The 17766-nt window shown below is 33.8% G+C and overlaps 1 protein-coding gene across 4 annotated transcripts in view; it reads left to right on the top strand.

The window, feature by feature from the left end:
- LOC145293821 (TAF6-like RNA polymerase II p300/CBP-associated factor-associated factor 65 kDa subunit 6L) overlaps positions 1 to 17766 on the top strand; it is a 313860-nt gene that overhangs the window by 43191 nt on the left and 252903 nt on the right. For 2 of the 4 annotated variants that reach the window (XM_080140454.1, XM_080140450.1), the window contains exon 2: positions 16012 to 16232. The exons of the other annotated variants lie outside the window; for them this stretch is intronic. The gene's annotated coding sequence lies outside the window, so the exon portion shown is untranslated. The remainder of the gene's footprint in view (positions 1 to 16011; positions 16233 to 17766) is intronic. 4 annotated transcript variants of the gene reach the window in all.

The raw sequence follows: 17766 nt of genomic DNA, 5'->3' as shown, positions 1-17766 counted from the left end.
TCCACCCATCTCATTCAATCCTGGGTGACACCGGACTCTTGCTGGTATATATTTCCACCTCTTTCATTCAAGCCCAAGCGATGCCGGGCCTTCTGCTCGTATATATTTCAATTTATCTCATTCAATCCCTGGTGACGCCAAGCCTTCTGCGCATATATATTTTCACCTAACTCCTTTAATCCTTGGTAATGTCAGGGTTTCTGCTAGTATATATTCCCATCAATCTCATTTAATCACAGGTAACATCAGGTCTTCTGCTAGTATATATTCTTATCTTGACTAACCATTCATCAATGTGTTGGTTACTTGTATTTTCTCTACCGTTTTACCTCAAGTTGGGATTGTACCCTAATCAGTCAGGTTTCTGATAGTATAGATGCAGCACTCTCCTTAGATAGTAGCACCCAAATGCATGTGTTTGGTGACTTTGATGTCCACTATAGAGGTTGGCTTGGTTTCTCAGGTTACACAGATGCAGCTGGATGCTCTACTAATAGCTTCTCTATGACCCATTCCCTTACACAGACAGTAATGTTTCCGACTCGCCTACCAGATCATGATCCTCAATGGGCTCCACTTGTGGACCTATTCCTCACTATGGTGCCTGTGACTAATGCTCACAGTCCACTTGGAAACGAAAATCACCTAGTGGTATCAGTTGACACCACATTTAAATACCACCCTCAAGGTGAGGAACCATTGCTCAGAACAACAGGGCTGACTGGGAAACCATTAGAGAGCATATCCGAGATACTCCATGGACTGATATCTTCTTGCTCCATGCTGAACAGTGTGCCAATGAGGAAACTGAATGGTGCAAAGCGGGCATTGAAGCACATGTTCCCGCACAGAAGTATTATAGCAAGCCCCACTCACCCCCATGTTTCACTACAGATTATGCAGCTGCCATTGCACAGAGACAGCATGCATTCCGCTAGTTTGTACGTCAAATACAAATAGACAAAATATGTAGATGCTAGAAATCATTGTAAGAGAGAAATAGTGACACCAAAAACAAAAGCATGCTGAAATAATCAGGGAACGCATAGAACAAAAAGATAGGAACTCGTGATTTCTGAAAGATCTATAATTGTGTGGTGAATAGGGAGCTTAGGGTTAGTAATTCCTCCATTGAGCAGCAACCAGAAGGTTGCATGCACGGCAATGGAGAAGATGGAACTGCTTGCCCAGCAATTCGCTTCCAGCTCCACATGCGAATCTATTACACACAAGCTGCTGCACAATATCTGAGGTGTGTTATAGGCATATTAGCTTTCCATAATGTCGCTGATCGTAAATTCCTATATTTCAGCTGGTGAGAGTTCGCTGCAAAAATCGCTTAGGATCAATGGAAGTAAACTCTTCTCTCTCTATTAGATTCCTCCTTCCACCGCCACCCATTTACACCGGACTTGACCGTTCACAGTAGAAAATTACGAGAAACATCGGTTTGCATTTGTAGTTGCTTAAAAAAAGTGGATTGGTATACACTTATTCTAACGGTTACTTATTCCATTTTCTTTCTTTTTTTTTTTTTTTTTTTTTTACATTTTTTTAATTTATTTATTGTTCTTTTTCTTTTATTACCTAATCCAATGGGTACTTATGCCATCTTTCCCTTTTTTGGTTTTTATTTTATTGTTTTTTTTTCTCATTATCGTTTACAGTTTACACAGAGAAAGTCACGTTTATTAAAAAAAATAAATGAAACAAACTAACCACGGATTCCATGTTTTACAACAAACTCTTACAGTTAACAATTACTACTTGCGTATCCAACGTTCCTTTCTTTTCCACCATGGAGTTTTATTTTCTATGTGTTTCATGAGTGCATGTAATGTCTTGATTTTTAATCCTATTAAGGTCAAACTCAGACGGGAAAAAACGAGTTCATTTTATTTATATAGAGATAGCGTAGAATTTTTTGGAAAATTTATGATACCCATGGCAAAAAACCGTTCAGTTCACCCTGGCAGAATTAATCGTTTTGTCCAATTTTCCAATATTTTTTTCTGAGTCTGATTTTTCTAAGTTTGTCATTGTTTGATGCATCTGTGAAAAGTTTTTAGCAGACATAAACACACACACACACACACACACACACACACACACACACACACACACACACACACACACACACACACATTTTACCTTTTATATAAAGACTAGCAGGTCTACCTGGCATTGCTCGGGACTGTATAAAACAATGAGAAAAATGAAGTTACTTTTGAACTTACTATTATTCTTAGGATAGAGGAATTTTTGATGTCCGTGTATCATTTGCTATCTCAAGCAAAAGAATACTTAACCTACCCTAGGACGGGTTTTACACATGTATGAAATAATTTACAATGTGTATATGTAAGAATTTTACCTTCGCTAGGACGGGTAATGTACAACATATATTTAAAATAATTTTACCTACCCTTAGACGGGTATTGTAAATATGTATATGAAACAATCTAACATACTCTCGACAGGTATTGTTCAATGTATATGAAATAATTTCTTTTCCCACCAAGGCCATCATAATTTTAAGAAAAATAAAATCATTTTTAGAAGATGGATCATTAGGGTTTCCAAATTAATACATAAATACATTGTCTTGGTTAATGATTAAGCAACCCTTGCTTTACCACAAATTTTAAGATTACTGGGTTTCGTTCCTTCCTCACTATACTACTATATCGGCACTATAATTTTAAGAAAAAATGTCATTTTTGGAAGATGTCTCAGCAGGATTTTCAAATTTCTGTATAAATACATTGACACAGTTTGTGATTAGTTTGCTTCATTATAAAATTCCACATTACTGTGTTTCATTTTCTTTCCCCACTACCGACATCAAATTTCTTTGGAAAAAAAACGTCATTTTCAGATCAAAAACAGCGAACGTGAAAAATGGCATAAATAACCCTGTTTCAATATTAAAACTTTCAAAATCGAAAAAAGAAAAAGTCTTACATTACTGTCCAGACTTGCTACCTTAAAATAATGACACTGTGCTAAGAGCACGACAGCGAAATTGGGTCGGGTTTTTTAATATTTAAACCAATTCAAGAAAGACCGTCTTTTTTTGCGCATGCATATACGTCTATCTTGTCATGAAGGAACGATTTTTTGCTACCCCTCCCTGTAGAAAAGTGTGCCATGTGAAGGAATGATTGCTTTTAGCCAATTTTTCGATATTTGTCGTCCGAAGGTTTGAGCTTAAAAATGATACAGATTTGGTGAAAATCCGTCGCCTGTGTCAAAAGTTTTTCAAGAACACGCACACAAACGCACACATTTTGCCTTTATATATATAGACTAGTAGGGGTTCGGGAAGGAGTGAGTCACTCTCTCGACAACAGCACATTTCTGCCCTCTTCTTTTCCAATCGACCACACCTGGACTCTCGCCATCAATGTCACACCGCACAATCTGAACGTCAGCAATACAAAATTCTTTTCAAGAGATGTTCACGACTCTTTTCTTTCTGCCTCCCCAGGGAATTTTTCCCAGCTTTTATATCCTCCTATCTAGAAAAAAAAAGGAAAAGACAGGAAAAAAATAGCTTCTCCCATCATGTTCTGCCTTCCCAAGATGCCTTTCGCGTATACAAATGCGCTGGCCATCCTTCCTTTCTTCTTTCCCAAAGAGCGATGCAGATACGCCCGGTACGTTTCTTTTTTTTTCTTTTTCTTCTTTTCTAACCATATACCTCACAATCTCACCTGTGTGTTTAAATGTATGTATGCTTGCATGTCTGCCTAAAACTTTTCTCAGCAGCATCGGACCAGGTCGAAACAGGTACCGTTTGAAAAGACGATGTCTCAGTTGAATAATACATGGAAATTATAAAAAACGGTCAATTATTTCCTATAGAAATAAAGGTTTGCAATGAGGGAGAGTAGCATAAAATCGTTTCTTCATAACAAGTTTGCCAAACATACATGCACAAAAAACGTTCTTTCTTCTTGAATTATTTTAGATAGAAAAAAAAACAACATTACTTCGCTGATGTGATCATAGAGTAGTGGTTATAGTGACAGTCGTTGTCTTAAGGTGGCATGTTCACACTGACATATCAAACATTTTTATTTTTCGATTTTAAAAGTTTTAATATTTAAACAGGGTTATTGATGCCATTTTTTGTTTACTTTCCCCTTTTTACAGCACGTTTTTTTTTTGGTCTGATTTTTTAAAAAAGTTTTAACATTGAAATTTGATATTTTTTCGTTCAGTTATGCTTTATTTTCCTTTATTATTATTTTGATTTTACCCCCCCCCCCACCACCACCACACACACACACCTCACTACACCCGGGCAACGCTGGGTACCTCTGCTAGTCTATCTATATATATAAAAGGCAAAATGTGTGTGACCATTTTGTATATGTCTCACAAAGGCTTTTCTTGCACACGCTTCCGGGGGGGGGGGGGGTTACGATCACTTAGAAATGTTTATATAGGCCGTAGATAATAATATCTAGGATTTGAGAACGCGTGTAACATATAGATTTATTTATGTCGATTTTTACAAAATCATTGCTATTTCATCTCGTCTTGTGTTCGTTCAGCTTTTTCGTATAAAAAACAAAACTAATTCAAAGGCTAACACAGTTCTTGGCATCGCGCCGAGAAACGTCCAGAAGCAATCAGCTTTGATCAATGTGGGGCCAAACTCCTCTCATATCAGACAATTGCTATTCAATCTGGACAATGGGGCCCTCTCCCCAACATCTTGGGGAAAAAAACAGTCAAAGTTGGGTAAACAAACCCAAACGCTGCCCCGCAGAAAAAGGGTTATTCCATGTTAAATCATCCAGAAATATGGGATTTTGACACCCATACCCTCAGATTTGGCTGTAATTTGCAGTGCAGGTAGACAATATAGAAACTAAGAAATCCTGAAAATTTGAGCATCTAATTCCAAGCGGTTTCTGATTTAGAGCATTTTTTGTTTTCGTTTTTGCTGCATAATGTGGCGCCCGGGATAAATTTTGTGATGTCATTTCTTTGAATATTTTCTGATTGAAAGATCGTGTGGCTCTGAAAATTTGCACAGGTAAGTATTTTGACTCAAGAATCCAAAAATGGCATCAGATTTGCTAAAAAGTGAATCCTTATTAAGGGTTTTTGGATTTTTTACCCACATGTCCCAAAATCCAATAAAAAAGGGTGTGGCTGATATGGTAATGCATTTTTTTTTTCATATATTTTTTCTAGACACAATTAATTACCTCTGGACCAAAAATGGTAAAAAGTCCTTGTTCCGTTCACTCACAGTTTCTGTTGAAAGTCGGGTCTATTTTCGATGATAATGAAAAATATTCCCTCCCCTATTAGATGTAATAATTAATTTAGACATTTGCTAAACTGACATCACACCTTAATTTTGGAATAAATTTGCAAGTAAGTCTGATGTTAAAAGTAAACAGGCTCAATACAATCAGATATTTACAATAAAAGTACTTCTAAGAAAGGCTTTCTCCACACATTTATCTCTCACATTAAATTGTGTCTCAATCAAAAATGGTTAAAAGTTTTTTTGTTCATTCACATTGTCTGTTGAAAGTAAAACCTTTTTCAAAAGTCTTGAGATCATTTAAAAACTATGTACACTCATTTTTGACTCCTCCCCTTGTTACTTTTCTTATGCAAAAAATGTCAATTTTGATAACGGCTGTTTGCTTTAGCTAGGCCCTTCTCTGAGCGAACATACTATTACATACACAAAAATGAACTTGAACTATTCCATGAGAAGTATCCTAATGGGACACAACTAGTTTCGATATGTTAAGTCAGGGGAGTGGCCATTCATGCTAAATTCCATAAATTTTATCTTCAAACAGGCGTCCATTAAAAAAGGTTTAATATGTAAAAATAAAGATAAAACAGTTGCAGTGAAATGGTATTAAAAAATAGTGGATTTCTCAACCAAAGTCAGCATTCAACATTTACATGCTGTTGTGTTCTTTATGCCACTGAAATGCAGAAATGTTTTTTTGATATTCTTGGTCAGTTATTGTGTATGTCCTTCCAGTACATGTTGTTGGGGATACAACACAAAGAATTTTCTTGATGGGAACAAACCATGTATCATCAATCTGTGGCCAACTGAACGTCTTGCATGGTCCATGGGGATGCATGAACTTGACAGTTATATCACCTTCCTCTGCATTTATTTCATTCATGATACCAACCCACCAGAAAGAGTTATAAATACAGGTTATATATTGCATTGGTGTGATGTCAGAGATATAAAGTATTGATGGCAAGTTGAAGTCATGAATATCAATATATAGTTCATCCTCTCTGCACAACTTATGGCCAATTTGTGATGTTGACAATGGTACAAAATGGTGACTAGCTCTGGTTCCTGGCACTGTATATTCCCTGGAAAACCTTGCTTCAAGCGACTTTCTCACCTCCTTCATGGTTTCCTTACTGATCGCAAAGAAACGGATAGCAGACATCTCCTGGCAGACAGCAAGCATGGCTTTATAATCAAGGATTTAATTATTTAGAGGGCGTTGGAGCGACCGTTTAGCCACATGGCGTTTTACTGAACCACCAATTCCATCACAAGGGGATTTTCCATGACTGGTGGCAAAGAAAACCCACTCACCTTCAATACCAAAGTCCTCCTTATGCAAGCATAAATTGATAAAATTCTTAAAGTTTTTATATTGAGCCCCACAGCCATCACTGAAGTAACTCATTTTGTTCACATGCGGTAATAAGGTCCGGATTAAGTCAACAGTCTGTGTCTGAGTTTGATACACAAATGCAGTGTCATGGGTGTTGTCATCAGAAATAAAACATAATGAAATATGCTTTAGCTGCTGATCAGAATGTCGGTAGTAAATCACTACTGGGTGTAGGGTACAATATTCCTTGCTCCAATGATAACTTTGAATTTCGTCTTGTATTAAAAATTTGAAGTTTTCTGCAAAGTCTCCCAAAACAAGTACCTCATTGGAACTAAGATTCTCTTTCTTTTGATTCAAGTATTCGGCTTGACATTTTGTTAGATATGAGTATCTAGTAAGATTATCAATGGTGTCAATCAATAGATCTTTATATTCTGCGTATGTTGTTGTACGGATACTTAATGTTGCATGGCCGCTTGTGTCCCATTGACTAAAATGAAATTCGTCATCGGGGTTCATATCATACAGTTCCTCATTCAAGAATTTCTGCAATTCTCCTCTACCAGGGCAGTTTTCACAGCGATGCATCATACACTCCTTATCAAATCAAATCAAATCTTTGTAAGTAACGTTCCATTTTATGGCATCAACAAGAAGTTTTGCATTCTGATGTATGCCACAGACACAAACAGAATGTGTACCCATAGATCCAGCTAAAACACACCACTTTGGACGCATCTCCGCAAATTTGGAAAACCCCACTTTGATATCAGGATACTTCTGTTTAAAAGCAACATACAGTTCATGCAAATTACATAGAATCAAGCGTTTTTGTTTGTGAATGCCTTTTGTTATACTAAGTCCTTTTTTCCTGGCATTTGGTGGCTGTATTCATCATTCTCATACATTTTTATTATCAGGTCGACTGTCTCCGGGGAAAGTCGTTTTCCTTTTTTAGAGTTAGGTTTTGATACAATACCATTGGCCCTTTTCAATTCTCTGGCAGTTCGAACAACATACTCAGACACCTTGAAGAATTTGGAGGTGTATTCACGAGACCAGGAATCAGGAGCTAGTGTCATGATTTGAATTTGATCAGGAGTTGAAGCACTCTTTAACTTCTCTTTCATCTGATAATGTAATTGATCCAGTTCTGCTGCTTTTTCTTTAATGTCTGTTTCACTGGGCATTAATTCTGACACAGTCAGTTCGTCAATGCCAACTTTGTACACCATGGACATGTTACTTTTGAGTGTTTCAACAACTTGTTCTAACTTTCTTTTGGCGCTATGAATACGGCTATGAGAAGCAACACTGTGCAGAACAACAGGGGAAACATCCATGGACACCAGTGTCGTATTCAATGTTTTTTGTGGAGTTTCCATAGAACTCACAGGTTTGTAGTCTGGATCCATTGTGTCATCAACTATCAGACTCTTATATTTCTTTGTGCACTGACGACAAAGAAAATGACCTGGCATTACATTATACGCTCTTGCCTCTAGATCTTTTGCCATCTGCAAAGATATCGGTCGTTCGCCTTTGACTTTACTTTTGTGTTGTAAAACTCCACCACAACACTTCTTTGTGGCCTTTACGCTCAAATACATTTCCAAAATATTGTTTGTGATGGAAGCAAATGATAATTCACCTTCATTTCCTTTCAGTCCAGCTCTCCACAACAATGTCTCAACAATTTCTTGCTCCAAGTCCGATAAATTCTCAAGTCCCTTGGACCGATTATAGTCAAACTTGTGACACTTCAAATTGAGTTGAACACCAATGGAGCAGGCTTCGTACATCATCTGGTTTTCTGAAGAAAGGTGAAAAAGAAATTAGAACCTAGTTGCCTTACATTTTTTTTTATAAGAATTGTAAGTTGGTTTCTTAATTTTTTATAAGAATTGTAAGTTGGTTTCTTCATTTTTTATAAGAATTGTAAGTTGGTTTCTTAATTTTTTATAAGAATTGTAAGTTGGTTTCTTAATTTTTTATAAGAATTGTAAGTTGGTTTCTTCATTTTTTATAAGAATTGTAAGTTGGTTTCTTCATTTTTTATAAGAATTGTAAGTTGGTTTCTTCATTTTTTATAAGAATTGTAAGTTGGTTTCTTCATTTTTTATAAGAATTGTAAGTTGGTTTCTTAATTTTTTATAAGAATTGTAAGTTGGTTTCTTAATTTTTTATAAGAATTGTAAGTTGGTTTCTTCATTTTTTATAAGAATTGTAAGTTGGTTTCTTAATTTTTTATAAGAATTGTAAGTTGGTTTCTTAATTTTTTATAAGAATTGTAAGTTGGTTTCTTAATTTTTTATAAGAATTGTAAGTTGGTTTCTTAATTTTTTATAAGAATTGTAAGTTGGTTTCTTCATTTTTTATAAGAATTGTAAGTTGGTTTCTTAATTTTTTATAAGAATTGTAAGTTGGTTTCTTAATTTTTTATAAGAATTGTAAGTTGGTTTCTTAATTTTTTATAAGAATTGTAAGTTGGTTTCTTCATTTTTTATAAGAATTGTAAGTTGGTTTCTTCATTTTTTATAAGAATTGTAAGTTGGTTTCTTCATTTTTTATAAGAATTGTAAGTTGGTTTCTTCATTTTTTATAAGAATTGTAAGTTGGTTTCTTCATTTTTTATAAGAATTGTAAGTTGGTTTCTTCATTTTTTATAAGAATTGTAAGTTGGTTTCTTCATTTTTTATAAGAATTGTAAGTTGGTTTCTTCATTTTTTATAAGAATTGTAAGTTGGTTTCTTCATTTTTTATAAGAATTGTAAGTTGGTTTCTTCATTTTTTATAAGAATTCTAAGTTGGTTTCTTAATTTTTTATAAGAATTCTAAGTTGGTTTCTTCATTTTTTATAAGAATTCTAAGTTGGTTTCTTCATTTTTTATAAGAATTGTAAGTTGGTTTCTTAATTTTTTATAAGAATTGTAAGTTGGTTTCTTAATTTTTCACACAAACATAGTTCCTAAAGTTTCTTAATCAAAATTCTCAAGTACTTTAGAAATGTAGTTTAAGGACGGTTTGTAGTGTAGGTATGAGTATTTGGGGCTTTGTGGTACCATTTTCACGGGGGCCAATAAGGTAATCTAGGATTTGTTTCTTAACCCTTGTAAGACCACGTTTTTTTCTAGAGTGCAGTGGAACATTGGGGAAGGGAGTGGGTCAACTTGACCCAGAATTTTAAAAACGTGTATAAACCAGGGCTGCAAAACACAAGAAATTGAAACAATTTTATATCCTGTGTTCTCTAATTTTCTAAGAATAATGATCATATATCAACAAAAATTAGCAGTTATTTACATTTTGTTGATGTGCAGTGGCTTTAAGAAGTATGGTTAAGCCAAGAAATCTTGTGATTTTAAGAAAAATGGTGCATTCCGTGTCAAATCAACAAATTTAATCATGGAGGAGGGGAGGCAAATAATATATCCGACATCAATACTAGTGTTGGGATGATTAATCGGAATCGGGAATCAAAAAAATCGGAACTTTTTTGGTATTGGAATCAGAAAAATTTGAACCTAAATTCTGATTCCAAAAACAATTCTTTTAATATCATTTTAAACTTAATTTTCCACTGCTGGTACTGATAAATATTTATTGTTTTTAAACTATTAGTAAAAATAAACTCTAGATCATAATAACATCAAAATAAGGTGTAAATTTAATTTACTTGCATAAAATAAACAAAACAGAAATTGAAACTTTGTGAAAATTCGTTCTTAACCTTTAGAAAATGCAGTTTATTTACAAGTTTATAGAAAAAATGTTTTTCAAGAAAAATAATATCAACTTTATTGTCAATTAAATCAAACGTAGAATATAAAAGTGCCTTTTTTATAATTTTATAATTTATTTATTTTATGCTTTTGTCCTCTATGACAAGGCAAAAGATGTGAAAAAGAACATATTACCAAGTTTGTTTAATCTTGGCCGTGTTAATGTTACTGATAAAACTTCATAAAATCAGTAAAACCACGTCCTTTTCCTCCTAACCTTAAGTCCTGATGGTAATACGAATAATGAAATTTAATAAAATTAACAAAAGATAAAAAGTATATGCGATGTGGATGTAACAGGGTTTTTAATAGTTAATTTAGTGAATATAATTCTGGCATTTTTATTGTGTTCGCTTATCTTCACGGAAAGACAAAACAAACGGCAAAGTTGACAAAATGCATCCTAGCCGCTAAAAACTGATGGGGCGCAGTTATGACAGCCGGCTTATCATAATTTCTTTTATAAGCCTCCGAGTAGTTTTTGATTGTGTTCGAAAGATTAAAGTCTAAAATAATCTTCAAAAGGAAAAAAATGTATTTTCACACGTGAAAAAAAAGTTATGAAGAAAGATACGAAAAATCAAAAATATAGCTAAATTTCAAAGTTTTAGAATTTTCGTAAACATTTTCATTATAACTTTTTTTTTTGTAAAAATATGTTTTCTTTTGGAGAATAACTTTAGGCTTTAATCACCATCAAAATCAAAAACTAATGGGAAACTTATAAAAAATGATAATAACCTGACCTTCATAACCAAAGCAATTATTTTAGCATGCAGATTGAGAGATGAGTTTTGCATTTAAATTTAACATAAAATTGATTTCCCATACTATGACCATTCTTACTTTTAAAGCAATTAACAATTTTTTTTTCCAGATATTATTTAGAAATTCCTCATTTTATCTTTTAGTACCAGCTATAGAAAAGTTTAACATTTTTTTTTTTCAGAATCGTTTTTGATATTGAAATTAGGCTAATAATTTAGATCATTTTAGGTCACTTTTATTATTTTGGAATTTCTTAAGAATTTTATAGGGGTTACTCTCAAGGACATCTCTGAAAAAAAATTATTTTGTAAATTTATGATTTTTTGACATTATATGATAGGTTAGAAATATTCAGGAAGCTGGAAGATCGGAGCAAAAAATCGCATTTTCAGGAAGATATAGACGAAAGTTTTAAAAGTTGGATCAAAATACCACAGTATTTTGAAGGTTAAAAAGTTTCTGAAGTTTTCTAATAAAAATTGTTGGATTGAGATAGTACTAAAAGTTTAAGATTTTTACCATCCTATTACTAGTTTCTTATTAAAAGAAATAGCATACTTTTATCATAACTTGGTGTTTCCAACCCTTATCAATTAATTTTGAAGACTGTAGGCCTGTGAAATTGTTATCAGAACTTTTTAGTATCTGGCTTATTTGCAAATTTATTCCAAAATTAAGGTGTGATGTCAGTTTAGCAAATGTCTAAATTAATTATTACATCTAATAGGGGAGGGGATATTTTTCATTATCATCGAAAATAAACCCGACTTTCAACAGAAACTGTGAGTGAACGGAACAAGAACTTTTTACCATTTTTGGTCCAGAGGTAATTAATTGTGTCTAGAAAAAATATATGAAAAAAAAAATGCATTACCATATCAGCCACACCCTTTTTTATTGGATTTTGGGACATGTGGGTAAAAAATCCAAAAACCCTTAATATCTCTATAAGGATTCACTTTTTAGCAAATCTGATGCCATTTTTGGATTCCTTGGGTCAAAATACTTACCTGTGCAAATTTTCAGAGCCACACGATCTTTCAATCAGAAAATATTCAAAGAAATGACATCACAAAATTTATCCCGGGCGCCACATTATGCAGCAAAAACGAAAACAAAAAATGCTCTAAATCGGAAACCGATGCTCAAATTTTCAGGATTTCTTAGTTTCTATATTGTCTACCTGCACTGCAAATTACAGCCAAATCTGAGGGTATGGGTGTCAAGCCCTGGATGATTTGACATGGAATAACCCAAAAGTGAACTGCATGACTTCTAATTGACCTCATTAATTAGGTCAAATTGAAACAGCAGAGTTAACTTTTATTGCGTCCATGTGTAGCTAAATAAATAAATTCAAACATGTTTCCGTTGCATGTTGCGGTGGCCCAATGGTTAATGTCGCACGTTTTTGTTTCACACTTTAATTTCCAACCTTTTTTTTTTTTTTTTGGTTTTTAGTTTTAACGTTCGTTTTTCTGTTTTCTTTTTATTGTTTTTTTCGATTTTTACATTTAACATCGTTTGTTTGCCTTACGTTAGTTTTTTTTTGTGTTTTTTTTTTATGTTTTGATTACGCTAAAAACTTTTGAAAAACAGAGCAAAAATTGACAAACTTGGTATCATATTGAAGGTCCATCCTTCGCCCGAAAAATATTGAAAAATTGACCAAAAACGTTAATTTTTTCACCCTGAAATCAACAATTTTCTACAGGGGAGGGTCAACATGAGATCGGTTCTACGCATGCGTCAGATGACGTCATGACCTGATTTAGTTTAAATAGTTGAAGAACTGACTAAATTTCATGTATGTTGTGTTAGCTCGGTTGGTTAGAGTGTTGTGTCATTATCTAAACGTTTTGGGTTCAAATTGTGGTGTGAGCTTTTTTTTTTTTTTCGATTTTTTAAATTTAAATATTGAAGCAGGGTTATTTAAGCCATTTTCACATAACGTTCGTTTTTCTGTTTTTTTTTTTTTTACTTCGCTTATTCTTAGGTTTTCATTAACACCCCCAAAAACAGCCGGGTACCCACTGTTATTTAAACGTTTTGGGTTCGAATCGTGGTGTGAGATGGTTTTTTATTCTTTTCGATTTTTTTAAATTTAAATATCGAGCCAGTGTTATTTAAGCTATTTTTCACGTAACGTTCGCTTTTCTGTTTCTTTTTTTTACTTTGTTTATCCACCCCGACCACACACAAAAACACTCGGGTACCCACCGATTTTTTAAAATTTTAATATCGAAACAGGCTTATTTAAGCCATTTTTCACGTGTTCATTTTTCTGTTTTCATCGGTCGTTTGCCTTACGGTAGTTTTTTTTGTGTTTTGATCCCCCCCCCCCCGCTTAAGTTTTAACGTTGTTTTCTTTTTTTACTTCACTTATAACAAACAAACCTGGTCATTAACCTCATTTGCTGAATAGCCGTGCGTGCACCTGTCAATTTGGTTCTTACTTAAATAAATTCAAACATCTTTCAGTAACTCATTCTGGCTGGCCGATTTTATTTTCAAACTTTGCCTCGGGGCTTCGGGTTCGATCCTACCAACTTTTATTCCCCCCCCCCCCTCGGTTTCTTTTTTATTTAACACCACACACACCTCCAAACACCCGGGCAATGCCGGGTACCCCCGCTTGTCTACATATATAAAAGCGAAAATGTTTGTATGTGTGTTTGTTTGTCCGCTAAAAACTTTCGACAGACACAACGAAAATTCACAAACTCCGTATCATATCGAAGCTCCATCCTTCGCTAAAAAAATATTGAAAAATTAGCCAAAAACGTTCATTTTTTTTCACCCCAAAATCGACACTTTTCGACGTCATGACCTGATTTACTTTAAATAGTTGAAAAACTAACTAAATTTCATGTACGTCGTGTTAGCTCAGTTGGTTAACGCGTTGGTTCATTATCTAAACGTTTTGGGTTTGAATCGGGGTGTGAGATGTCTTTTTTTTTTTTTGATTTTTTAAATTTAAATATTGAACCAGTGTTATTTGAGCCATTTTTCACGTAACGTTCGTTTTTCTGTTGTTTTTTTTTACTTCGCTTATCCACTCCCAATCACACACCCAAAAACACCCGGGTATCCACCGATTTTTTAAATTTTAATATCGAAACAGGCTTATTTAAGCCATTTCTTGTTTGTTTTTTCGATTTTTACATTTAACATCGGTTGTTTGCCTTACGTTAGTTTTTTTTGTGTTTTCTTTTCGATGTTCTGATCCCCCCCACCTCCTGTTTCTTTTTTACTTAACACCACACACACCTTCAAACCCCTTGGCAACGCCGGGTACCCCCGCTAGTTTATATATAAAGGGCAAAATGTGTGTGTGTGTTTGTATGTCTTGCAAAAACTTTCAACAGAGGCAACAGATTTTCATGAGATCGGTATCATTTTAAAACTCAACCCTTTGGATGAGAAATATGGAAAAATTGGCCAAAAACATTAATTCCTTCATCCTAAATTAGGCAGTTTTCTACAAGGAGGGTATTTTTTTTGTGTCGCCCTTTTTGCAAGTCATTGGATTGACTTTGCTTAATTTCAACGTTCTGAACTTCCGGTTGGACAATGGAGACATCGGTAAAGACGTCACTTTTTTTTTTGCCTCCTTTGCATTATGGGGTCGAGCCTGCCTGCCTACTACCACTTTTTTTTTTCTCACACTACTCAAACTGCCTACTGTTGTTTTGATTCCCCCCGCCCCACGACCACCACTAATTTATTTTTTTGTAGTCTCCCATCTGGGGTTCCTTACTCGCAACCCCATGGAACCTCTCTACTATACCACTTTTTTAAAAACACCTTTTAATTTCACACCCCCGGGGTTCCTTATCCCCTCCCCCAGTCTAAGTGTAAAAAAGCCTCTGAGCATGCTTATGAATCAACTTTCTGTTTTCTATCTCAAATTTCTTTAGTTTGAGCTTAACTGATTATATTTAGATGATCATTCAAATATTCTTAAATCCTTTTTGATGTCATACCATCCTAAAAATCATCTGTTAATTTGTAAATTTGTTTTTCCTTTTATAGTTGTTAGTTGGTTTTAAATCAAATTGTTTCCCACTAAAGATTTCAATCTTTTAAATGTGTGAGATTACTCTATTATAAGCCATTTTGTTTTTATGTTTTATATGTTTTATGAAAATATCAGACTGCATAAACAACCAATTTATCTAACAATATTTTATACTAGTGGGACCTGGGGAAATTCTATAGGAGACTCTTTCATATATAATATATTGATGTTGGCATTCTGTAGATGTTTAGCATAAATGGAGACACTCTGATATTATTGTTGCTTTTTTAAAACTGCAAAAATATTTATCTAAGCTAGCAGGGACGCTTGGCATAGCCCGGTCGTAAAGTATGCTTAAATATGGAATTTCCATTCTTACAGATTTTGTATATATTATGAAAGAGTTAATGTTCTATTGATTTTTATGTATTATAAAGTTGTGATTTCAAAAATAAAAAAATTATATCTATATGACTTAGGTACATCAGCTATAATTGAAGTTGAAACCAAAACTTATAAAGAATTCTTGGCAAAATTATTTATTACAAGAAATGGAAGTCCATAACAATTAAACAATAATCACCCGGATGTAAGCATGACATACAAAATAAATAACACGCACACTATCCTATTAATATATAGATGAACAAAAATAAATTTTTTGAAAAGTGAAAAGAAGAGGTGGAAAATAGTCGTTTAAAGTTATAGCTTTCTTGAGGCTGACAATATCTTCCATTATTTTCTTTTATTGTTGCTGATGCAGTATGAAGATTTCTCAGGATTACTCCTTTCTTGGTTGCAGATACATTGTGGGTTAGAATTTGAGACCTCAGATATGGCGTGGTTGTGTCATGGAGATATCAAATTCAGGCACCAAATGTGAGCCTATCATGTTAAGATAACTCAAATTTAAATGCTGATTGCGGCATCAATCATTGTTTCTGTTGGTACAGGAGTACCAGGTATGTTGTGGTTGAAGAGCTGCAAAAGTTTGGTATTGATTACTGTTGGTCTGGAACTTGGGTGAGTAGTCAGCATTTCTTCTCTGCTTTTGTCTGAGAAAGTATTATCTGAATCCAAGAACTGGCCCCATAGTTGCGTCTCTGACAGGTTGTGAGCATGCAAGCTGGAATAAATGGTTCCATAAAAAAATGACATTTTTATCTTATATACTAACAAAGATATCTGCGCTTCACACGGGACTTTGTTGTATGCTCAGGTATCTGCTTCACTGCCACCTTTTCAGTAAATGGATGTTGTAATAGTGAATATGGCTTAAGGTTGTTAAATTTATAACTACCTCCTGAAGTGACTAAAATCCAATTATGAACTTAAAAGCAAATAGGTTATATCAAAGTTGACACATATTAGCAATACCAGACACCATAACGTTCAGTGTTGTACAAGGAGCACACTGCTACTTAATTTGACATTCATAATCTTTAAATCAGTAATAAGTACATTTCTCCTACGTCCATCAAAATAAAACTTATTTAACTGGATTTACAATGAATTTTACTTTAAAATGGTATTTTGATATTTTTGTTGTAATTTGTATATTCAAAGAAATTGCTATTTAACTCCGACGATTAATTGCAAAAACCTGTCAGCATAGCATGCCTGCTGACGGTAGATCACTTTTTGCAAATAAGTGGTCGGACGTGTTCACATAATTACTCGAAGCAGAAGTTGTACCCGTCGACGATGTTTCTAGTTGTTTTAGCTAATCAGGGAAAAGAATTGTCTTTGCTACGAAATTTGAACACAACATGTACGTCTTTCCAGTCCAAAGTTAGGATATCGCAAAGTTGACGCTTTTTAGTACAAAGATAAGTAAAGATAGAAACTGTGTTCAAATGTTATTTAATAGTGAATATAATAATTTGTTTTGTCCTAATATTGGATTGGAAAAAAACTTTTTATGCACGAGTTGATAGAAGCAAACATGAGAAATTTTGTGTGTCGAGATGCACACAAAAAATCTCTAAATAAAACGTTCATCAACTCATTTTCGAACATAAAGTATTCATTTTATTTTTGGTATTATTTAGAAAACATAAGTTTATAATTATGGAAAGGAAAAGAATATTTTTTAATGATAAATTCTTTGAAAAAGAATGACCGACAATGATCAACTTTTAAATGAGTTAAAACACATAAACCACTTATCCAGTTAAGTAAAAGAATAACTTTTATTGGGTTTGTTTATGAAAACACAGAGGTATGAAAAAGTGGTCAAAAAACAGATATATAACAAATAAATGTTACCAAAGGCAAGTTACTCTTCTATCTACCTTGATATATTTTTGGTGTTCTAAATGTTTATTCTGTTCAAAAAACAAGTAGTGTCGAGTGAGAACAAGAAAAAAAATATCTGCGATGTCTCTTGAAGTCTTGACAATGACTTAAAGATAAAAACTTAAAAAAAATTTTTTTTAATTTTATTACATTTTCACCTCAAACAAGGCATATTGCCACTTTGATGTAGGGGGCTACTACTAGGGACCTAAGTTCCAGGGGTACTATGTAGGGAGTTTAGCAGTAAGATGTCTGTTCA

This window comes from Euprymna scolopes, chromosome 15 (assembly GCF_053919585.1).
Source record: "Euprymna scolopes isolate OS-2025 chromosome 15, ASM5391958v1, whole genome shotgun sequence".
Lineage (NCBI taxonomy): Eukaryota > Metazoa > Mollusca > Cephalopoda > Sepiida > Sepiolidae > Euprymna > Euprymna scolopes.
Note: the sequence above shows the minus strand (reverse complement) of the source record. Positions and strands in the feature narration are given on the sequence as shown.